Source organism: Nicotiana tabacum, chromosome 22 (assembly GCF_000715075.1).
Source record: "Nicotiana tabacum cultivar K326 chromosome 22, ASM71507v2, whole genome shotgun sequence".
Taxonomy (NCBI): Eukaryota; Viridiplantae; Streptophyta; class Magnoliopsida; order Solanales; family Solanaceae; genus Nicotiana; species Nicotiana tabacum.
The window spans coordinates 218360600-218369697 of NC_134101.1; the positions used below are offsets into that span (position 1 = coordinate 218360600).

General features: G+C 35.3%; 1 pseudogene; it reads left to right on the top strand.

The window, feature by feature from the left end:
* The first annotated feature begins 669 nt into the window (after positions 1–669).
* LOC107766118 (ADP,ATP carrier protein, mitochondrial-like) lies at positions 670–3978 on the top strand (annotated as a pseudogene).
* The last annotated feature ends 5120 nt before the right edge of the window (positions 3979–9098 follow it).

A 9098-nucleotide genomic window follows, 5' to 3' on the forward strand; every position in this document is an offset into this window, starting at 1 on the left:
TGCAAATTCCTTCGCAAGTTTCAAGCTTCAAGTTCAAGAAATCAAGTTCAAGCTCAAGAACGAAGAAAAAATCAAGTTCAAGCTCAAGAACGAAGAAGAAATCAAGCTCAAGTTCAAGCACGAAGAACAAATCAAGGTCAAGTTCAAGCACGAAGAACAAATCAAGGTCAAGCTCAAGCTCAAGAACAAGATCATCGTTCGAGGCAACAAATACATATTCAAGATCAAGCTCAAAGGCCCTTGAATTTATTTACCATTGAAAGGAAGAATCAGAGGATTCATAGAGATTGTAACACTCAAATATTCGAAATAAAATACTACGATTATTCGATATTTTTCGGTCTTGATTTTATTTTCTCGACGCAAATTTATTGTCTACAAGATTATTTATATATAATTCAAATAACTCAAATATATTATATGGTTAGTGTCCACGCATTCGCGCGAGTGATAATGCTAGTTCATTTGAAGGTCAAAGAAAATATTCATCTAGAATACGATGGTCAAAGCACTATATGTTCACATAGTTAATATATATAAATAAAAAAATTAAAAAGAGTATAAAAAATGTAATAAAATTACTAACTTGACTTTCGAGATGGAGTAATGCTTTCACATAAAATAAAATGAGTAATAAAATAGAGTGTAACAACTAAGTAATGTGCCGCGAAGCAGGGGAAGAAAATGCTAAATGAATGAAAAATATCTGCAGTATAGGTCTTAGCCACCCAATATATACTCATTCTCTATTCTCCCTTCAAAACCCTCTAGCTCCTCGTTCTTCTCCCATCTCCATTTCCTCTTTCGACTTCCAAGGCGAGTGGAACGCAGGTAACCATAGCTTTCTCTCTCACTAAAACATTCCACTCTCTGTCTACAACATGTATTTGGATGGTCTAAAAGTTGGAGATTTTGACCGTAAATTTCACTTTTTTTAGCTGAGCCCTAATTTAATTTCACTTTGTTCTGCTTAGATCTGTGAAATTATAGAGATTTTTTACTTGTTTGACTTTTTGCGAGGTTCGTTTTATTTTGATTTATCTATTTTGTGTAGTTTTTTAGTTTATAATGGATCTGTTTGTGTGTTTGTTGGAAATGGATCCTAGGTTTATGGATCTTCGATTTTATCGATCTGATTTTTGTGCTCAACTGCTGTTGCCGTGTTTTAGTTATAGGAGACGTTGATTTTGTATATGTGTACTGTAGATCTGGTCAACGAGTAATGTGATTCTGTTTTTTTTTGTTCTATGTAATTTAATAAGTGCTGTGTGGTATGAGAATCTAGAATTCTGTTAGTGAAGCATGTACAATAGCTAGTTGTATCTCTTAAAAGTAACAGAAGTAGCTTTTGGCGTATGTTTTGTCCTTGAACGAACTGTGTACATACTCTATATATCTGGTCAATGCCTAGTGTGGTTCTGATTTCTGTGTTCTAAGTAAGGATTTAAATTATATGCGCTGATGATGTAAAGATTCTTTTAATACTATCAATGTTTTTTAACTTGTTATATCAGGTTAGTTATTATTTTTACTAGATTATTATTAGTGCTTATCAAGAGATTTGCATGTTATTACCTTATAAGTGACCTATAGTGGAGTAATTGTTTTACACAGTCGTTCTATGCACCGATGCTGTAAACAATATTTACATTATCAGATTACTTATTAGGTAATTACAGGTAATTATTTTGATAAACATCAATTGGTAATCTAGTAAAATGGTAACTAACCTGCTATAACATGTTAATATTCATTGATAGCGTAAAAGAATCTCTACACTTACAATGTATATAACTTAAATCAGTTATAATCTTGTTACCTAGTATAAGAATCTAGAATTTTGTTAGTGAAGTATGTACTATAGGCTATAGCTAGGGGCATTTGGTAAGCATCATAGATTTACTTGGCTGATTGCTATTGAGAATTGAGAAAAATGGTATTCATTGACAATTTTTGTACAAAGGAAACGGTACCATCTTAAACATGCCGAAATGCAAGAAATTTGGTCTGTTGATGTAGTGTACTAATTTACTATGTTTCTATGCAATATATTATTGGTGAATTCTGCTCAGTTGAGTTCCCATTACGAGTAATGAGAATAAAGATTTACTGAAATCACCCGGGGGATTGGTTAGTGGCTTGCATTTCTTTAGTGGTTAAGATGGAGGTTAAAGTTCTCTATTATGAATCTTTATCAAAAGAAGTTTTGAGCTTAAGAGAAAGACCTAAGTCTTGCTTCATCCTTGCAGGAGTTTACTTAGCAATGGCGGATAACCAGCACCCAACTGTTTTTCAGAAGGTAGCTAACCAGATGCATCTGAGCTCCAGTCTTTCCCAGGATGTCCATGCTCGCTATGGGGGCATTCAAAGGCCTGCTCTCCATCAGAGACGTTTTGCATATGGCAATTACTCTAATGCAGGACTGCAAAACTGCCAAGCCACACAGGATCTCTCATTGATTTCTGCAAACGCTTCACCAGTGTTTGTGCAAGCTCCCCAAGAAAAAGGATTAGCAGCTTTTGCCACTGACTTCCTTATGGGTGGTGTTTCTGCTGCTGTGTCAAAGACTGCTGCTGCCCCTATTGAGCGCGTGAAACTTTTGATCCAAAACCAAGATGAGATGATTAAGGCTGGTAGACTGTCAGAACCATACAATGGGAATTGGAGATTGTTTCGGGAGGACAATTAAAGATGAAGGATTTGGTTCTTTGTGGAGAGGAAACACTGCTAATGTCATTCGTTACTTCCCTACTCAGGTATGCCATTTACTTACATTGGACGCTGCAATTTATGTCATGGGCACTGAATCTGCTGATTTTTGGTAATATGGAATACTGACTGATATTGTGTTCCACAGGCCTTGAACTTTGCATTTAAGGACTACTTCAAGAGGCTCTTCAACTTCAAGAAGGACCGTGATGGCTACTGGAAGTGGTTTGCAGGCAACCTTGCATCTGGTGGTGCTGCTGGTGCTTCTTCTTTGCTCTTTGTTTACTCCCTTGACTATGCTCGTACTCGTCTTGCAAATGATGCCAAGGCTGCAAAGAAGGGAGGTGGGAGACAATTTAATGGTTTGATCGATGTCTACAAGAAGACTCTTGCATCTGATGGAATTGCTGGATTGTACCGTGGGTTCAACATTTCATGTGTTGGTATCATTGTGTACCGTGGTTTGTACTTCGGAATGTACGACTCCTTGAAGCCAGTGCTCTTGACTGGAAACATGCAGGTTAGTGATGTGCTCCTTTGGTATTTTCTCTGATGATGTCATATGTTGACAGTTATATTCAGATTCTTACATTACTTAAATTTTGTTGCCTGTTACTTTGGTAGTTTGGAGTTTAACATATTATGGCGGGTTTATGACTTCATTTTGTTAGGAGTTATTATTGACCTTGGTTAATCTCTTGATGTTTACAGGATAGTTTCTTTGCTAGCTTTGCTCTTGGGTGGCTTATTACCAATGGTGCTGGTCTTGCATCCTACCCTATTGACACTGTTAGAAGAAGAATGATGATGACATCTGGTGAGGCTGTGAAGTACAAGAGCTCATTCGACGCCTTCTCCCAGATCCTTAAGAATGAGGGTGCCAAATCTCTGTTCAAGGGTGCTGGTGCTAACATCCTCCGTGCCGTTGCTGGTGCTGGTGTGTTGGCAGGTTATGACAAGCTTCAGGTCATCGTTTTTGGAAAGAAATATGGTTCTGGTGGTGCCTAAGCCCGACTTAACTACTTGTTTTTCTAGAATTAGAATATGGTGATGAAAATCCTTCAAATTCGAAGAACCGTTTTGGGGCAGATATTTTACGTTTTTCCCTGTCCCTTTTGAATAATTCAAAGTTTAGAGCGGGTTAGAACTTTAAACCCTCAATTAATTATTCCCTTGTTGAAGGGGTGGTTTTGTTATGCAGGCCTTTATCACAGCAGAGTTCACAAATTCTCATAATCGATTTTGATTGAATTAAATTCAGTTCAGTTTCATCTGATGTTTAAACATCTTTCCTGAATCCTGACATTCTTTCATATTCGTTTTCTTATAGGATATTAGTTCTCTTTTTTTCTCTTTCAAGTTGCTCACTTCTGTAGTGGTTTCAGTTAATGTTGTGCAGTATTTTTGAATTCTGGAAAGAGCATGATTGCCTCCTAATTGCAACCAGGATATTACAATCAAGGGCAAAATATTTTGATCATACTTGATTGTGTTTGTAGAAATTCAAAGTTATTGATTATATATTATTGTATCCATCTACGAGTCAAATGAAAGGAGATTTAGGAAATAAATTCGGTGGAAATGCAGTCACTACTAGGATCTGTTTTTTTTTCTTAACCCTTTTCTCCCCTTTGGTATAGTGTTTTAAGAGAATGAAAAGGGTATTATAAAGAAGATTATAAGAGTTATTTGGTGAAATAGTTGAACCAATGTTATTATGAAAGGATTACAAAAGTTTTGCAACTAGAAGGTGTTAAAGGTTCTTTCACGTGAGGCATTTGTACTTTTTTTTTCCACTTTGACAATATCAATAATTACTTAAGTATCTCCCTACGAAAATAGATTATTACTTTATTGAACGTTATTAATATATTAATTGTGTTATAAATAATTATCTAATGATGAATGTACATAACTCATAAAGGAGTAATACCCACTACTCTTCTCCATTATCTCTCGAACTCTCACTACTCCAATACTTATGGAGTTATGGTTGTAACTCCTATACCTTCATAATCTCCCCATGATCTTCCTTCATGATCTCAAATGTTTAATGTTATGTTTATGATATTGTTTTGTATACCTGTATGTAATACTATAAATAAAGGATGAGAAACGATATTGTACACACTTGAAAATACTTGATGAAATAAGAAAGTTCTCTCTTTCCTATCTGCATCACTTGTCTATTTCTTGTTTTACATTGTTACTTTGAGTTTAATTTCTTAACACATTATCAGCACAATACTTTAAACCACCGGAGATATGTTCCTCAATTGAAGAATGTTTACGAAGAATAAAGTATGTAGGGGGTCGTGATAAGCCCTTACAGGAAGGCTTAGTGGTATTACACAATACCAATATGGTATAAATGTTCTCAGGTAGGTGTGAGGTTGGATTTGAAAAAGCCTCTGCTATGCTCCAGGTTTACTCCTCTGTTACTTATGTTGCCTTCCTTAAGTCTTTTGAGTTGACAATTTAATTTCCTAATAACTTTCATTCTTGACCTTGTCTAAATTATTGAAGTTTAGAAAAACAAATGTAGGTAATTGAGTCTTTATGAGTATGAGCTTGTGTCAGTTACATGTAATCTTGGGGTTATAGCTTAAGTTATACTAGTAATAATTCCTATATTGCACCCAGTATTTTGATTAAGAAGAAAAGGAAATAGGTAATTATAATCTTAAAAAATATATGGCCCACCACTCTATGAACCCGATAATTGTGTGCACTTTTATTAGTCCTTCTCACTTTGAGCCAACTGGATTGAAATAACAAGTGACTATTCTGAGGGTATATTTATGTGCTTAATTCTTTTGTTAGTGACAGTGATAATAGTAGCAGAGTTTTAATTGTTAGTACGGGTGAAATTGTCCTCACATTTTTGAAGTACTCATGAATTGCATAACTTACATATTTCTGTCAGTTTTAACATAATTTACTGTGGTCTAAATCTTTTTATAGTCTGTAAAAAATAGTTTATATTATTTCTATCTTAAAGAGGTCAAAACTACATGCAATGAGTTTTATAATCATACATGGATGAAGTGCTACTGTTATAAAATTGTTATAACAGAATGGTTTTATGCATAACCATTATATGTGTCCCTGTACGTAATAGATTTAGAGGGTTGAGGGTGAGTCTCCAGGCACTTTGACCTATGTTGTCATTGATTGAGGGTAACACGATGTGTTAAAGTCTCAGTGCACCGTAAGGGTAAGACATCCAATTTGAGTCTTGGTGTACCTTGATATAAGATATTGGATTTAAGTCTTAACGCACTATGATCTAACACGCCTTTATATGGGTAGGGCATTGAGTTTGAGTCCTAATGCACCATGTTGATGATATAATGATGATTAAAAAAATAATATATTTTTCATGAAAAGGCATAAAACTTGTCCCACTTGATTTGCTCCATTTTTGAAGTGAATGTGATAGCGGTGCATAATAAGTCTAAATGAAGACAAGTGGTTGACCAATGAACGTAGACGTGCCAAAGATCAAAATAATAATAGTCATCATTATGGTCATTGTAAAAAGGAGAACAATAAGGGTCCTCAAAATAATTCTTCAAACGTGAAAGAAATACGTATCAATGTGGTCTGTTAACACGAGACATGCTTAAATGATTATAGTCCATTCCTTGAAAATGCGACTTGTGAAAGCATTGTAAATGCAAACCCATTCCTGAAAGTGAATGTGAAAATATATAGGCAAAATACATCGGCAGACCCTCGAAGTTGTTCTCATTTTTCACTTAAACACCCTATTTTAAGTATGTCCCATTTGAACATTTTAACTATCTTTACTGTGTCATTTTGGCATAATTTGATGATATGGCATACTGTGTGTATTACACTATTTTTCCGAGCGTGAGAGATTAGTATTTCTATTTTTTTAATTTTTTAATTTTCTTTTTTCCTCCTATTCTTTGGCAAGCAGAACACGAATGAGGTCGCCAGAAAAGTCAGAACTCCGGCCAGGTCCAAAGAGGCGACAAGCAACAGTAATATGTTTAGGATCCTCATCTCCTTATTTCTCCCCAGTGAAGTGTGTCACACCTCCTTTTAACCTACACTCCGGAAAAAGGGGGTATAAGGGAGTTTTTTCCAATTTAAGTGACAATTGAAACATGATTATTTATTTAAAATTCAGAGTCGCCACTTGAGATAATTTATGATGTCCCAAGTCACCGGTTCAAATCCCGAATCGAGGAAAAGATTGACTATGTATTACAGTCCACGAACCAGAAATCCGGGTAAGGAATTCTGTTAACCCGGGAGAAGGTGTTAGGCATTCCCGAGTTCGTGGTTCTAGCATGGTTGCTTAAACTATCATAATTGGCCTATTATCTGATTTTAATACATGTTTTAGCCTATGGTTCAATTTTAGCTCTATAAACCGCTTTTAATTATTTTTAAGAAGATTCAACATTATCTAAAATACGTCTTGAACCACTCCACATGAAATGCACCCGCAGTCCACGACACATTTTATTTAACGTTGTTGAGATTTGGATTTGGGTCACATGAAATGCACACCCGAGTTTAAGGAAATTAATTTAAATAGTGCGCCTAAAGCAACTACGCACTTTAGCTTTGCGAGGACCATGGAAATTTGTTAAATGGGACACCTCGATTCTTATGGCCCCAAATATTTTCCTTTACAATCAGATGGTTCGCCATTTGAAGAGTCAAGAAGGCTCAAGTCAGCAAATTTTGTCATTACTCCAAATAATTAATTTAAGAGTCTAATGAATATAAAGAGATTATTACAAACAACATCAATTTTTTTTTAAAACTAAATATAGCATAAAATATCAATGATTAGACATGTAGCGTCAAAGTAGAATCCAACAGATGTAATAACAAAGACTAATAGAATTGAAACCCATTTACATTTCTTTTTTACTTTATCATTGCACGTCTTTACCCAATAGTCTTGCACATTAATATAGAACCACACAAATGGATAATTAAATATCAAGGACACGAGCAACGTGATTATGAAGTTATATGAACACCAAAGAAAATAAAACAGATCTAAAACATTACTCCAGCTAGCAAAGTTGAGAAGACAAAAATAAAGTTGCAAGTGAAAGAAAATGGACCTTTTATAGCTTTCAATTTATCCAAAAGAAAGGCATTCTGAAGAAGCTAACATCGAACAGACCTGCTAATAAAAGACCACGTCGGAACCTCGAAACTCGCCGGGAAAGCTCGTCGAAGAATTCGACTCGAACCCGACTAAAAATAATATTATTTTATGAGGAAATGAGGTGTTTTCGAGCTGCTTTTCAGCTGAATTTGGAGCTTTTTTGGGGCTGGAAAAGGCTGGCTGCTGCTGCATTTTGTGATTCCATTTTTGTCATGTTTTGGGACTGCTTATTGCAACAGGATTTGGGTGAAGCCGATGCTGTTTTTGGGGTTGATTTTCACGGAGTTTCAGCTAGGTTTAGGACTTATTTTCATGGCTTTTAGAGCTGGTTTTTGGAAGCTAAGAATGGAAGGGATGAGTGAAATTTTTATGGGTGGTTAATGGCTCCTGAAGCTTAGAAAATTCTCAAGCTTTTCTTCAGTTTTTGAAGAAGAAGAAAAGACCATGGATGGGGGTCCTTTTTTGCGGCTGATTGTCAGCTTTTTGGTCTTCTATATTTTTTGTGTTCTTTTGCTTTTCTTCAGAGTAAACTGTGGATTTCAATCTAGGCCTCCGTCTATATTTAGGTGTGAGGTTCTATTATATAGGGGTATGGATTAGGTTAGGGGTATGGGCCTAGAAATTATGGGCTAGGTCCAAAATTAGGCCTAAAAATGGGTAGCTCGAGCCCATGTTTTATTTTTTTCTCGGTGAACAAGACTAAAATACTACTTTATTTATTAATTAATTTTACTTAAATAAAATAACTATTAAAATAAGACTCACCGTTAAAATAAACTATTTTTTGGGGTATTTTTCTAGATTAAAAATGACTATAAAACATTAATAGAACTATTTTTGTAATTTTTATTTTTCTTGTAATAAAATAAAGTAAAAGAGTAAAAAATGAGTTGAAATAGCTATATTAGGCCCAAATTAAATATTTACGAGCTAAAATATGAAAAATCTTGGGGAAGGTCAAAAATCACATGTCTATAGCTGCCCCTCTTTGACTGGAAACGCGAAGAGTTTTTGGACAAAGAACGACTAAACAGGTATTTTGACCCGACCCTTATTTAAGGAGACCAAAACTAAGAGAAAAGGGGAATGTGACCAAGTCCTGATATCTGAGCTGCCTACATATCCTTGGCTATAAAGGAATCAGGCCACGTGTAGTAAAGAGGTGAGTGAGATGATGGAGTATACCGAGGTGGAGAGCCAATTGAGGTGCTGTCGAGGTTCTGGTACG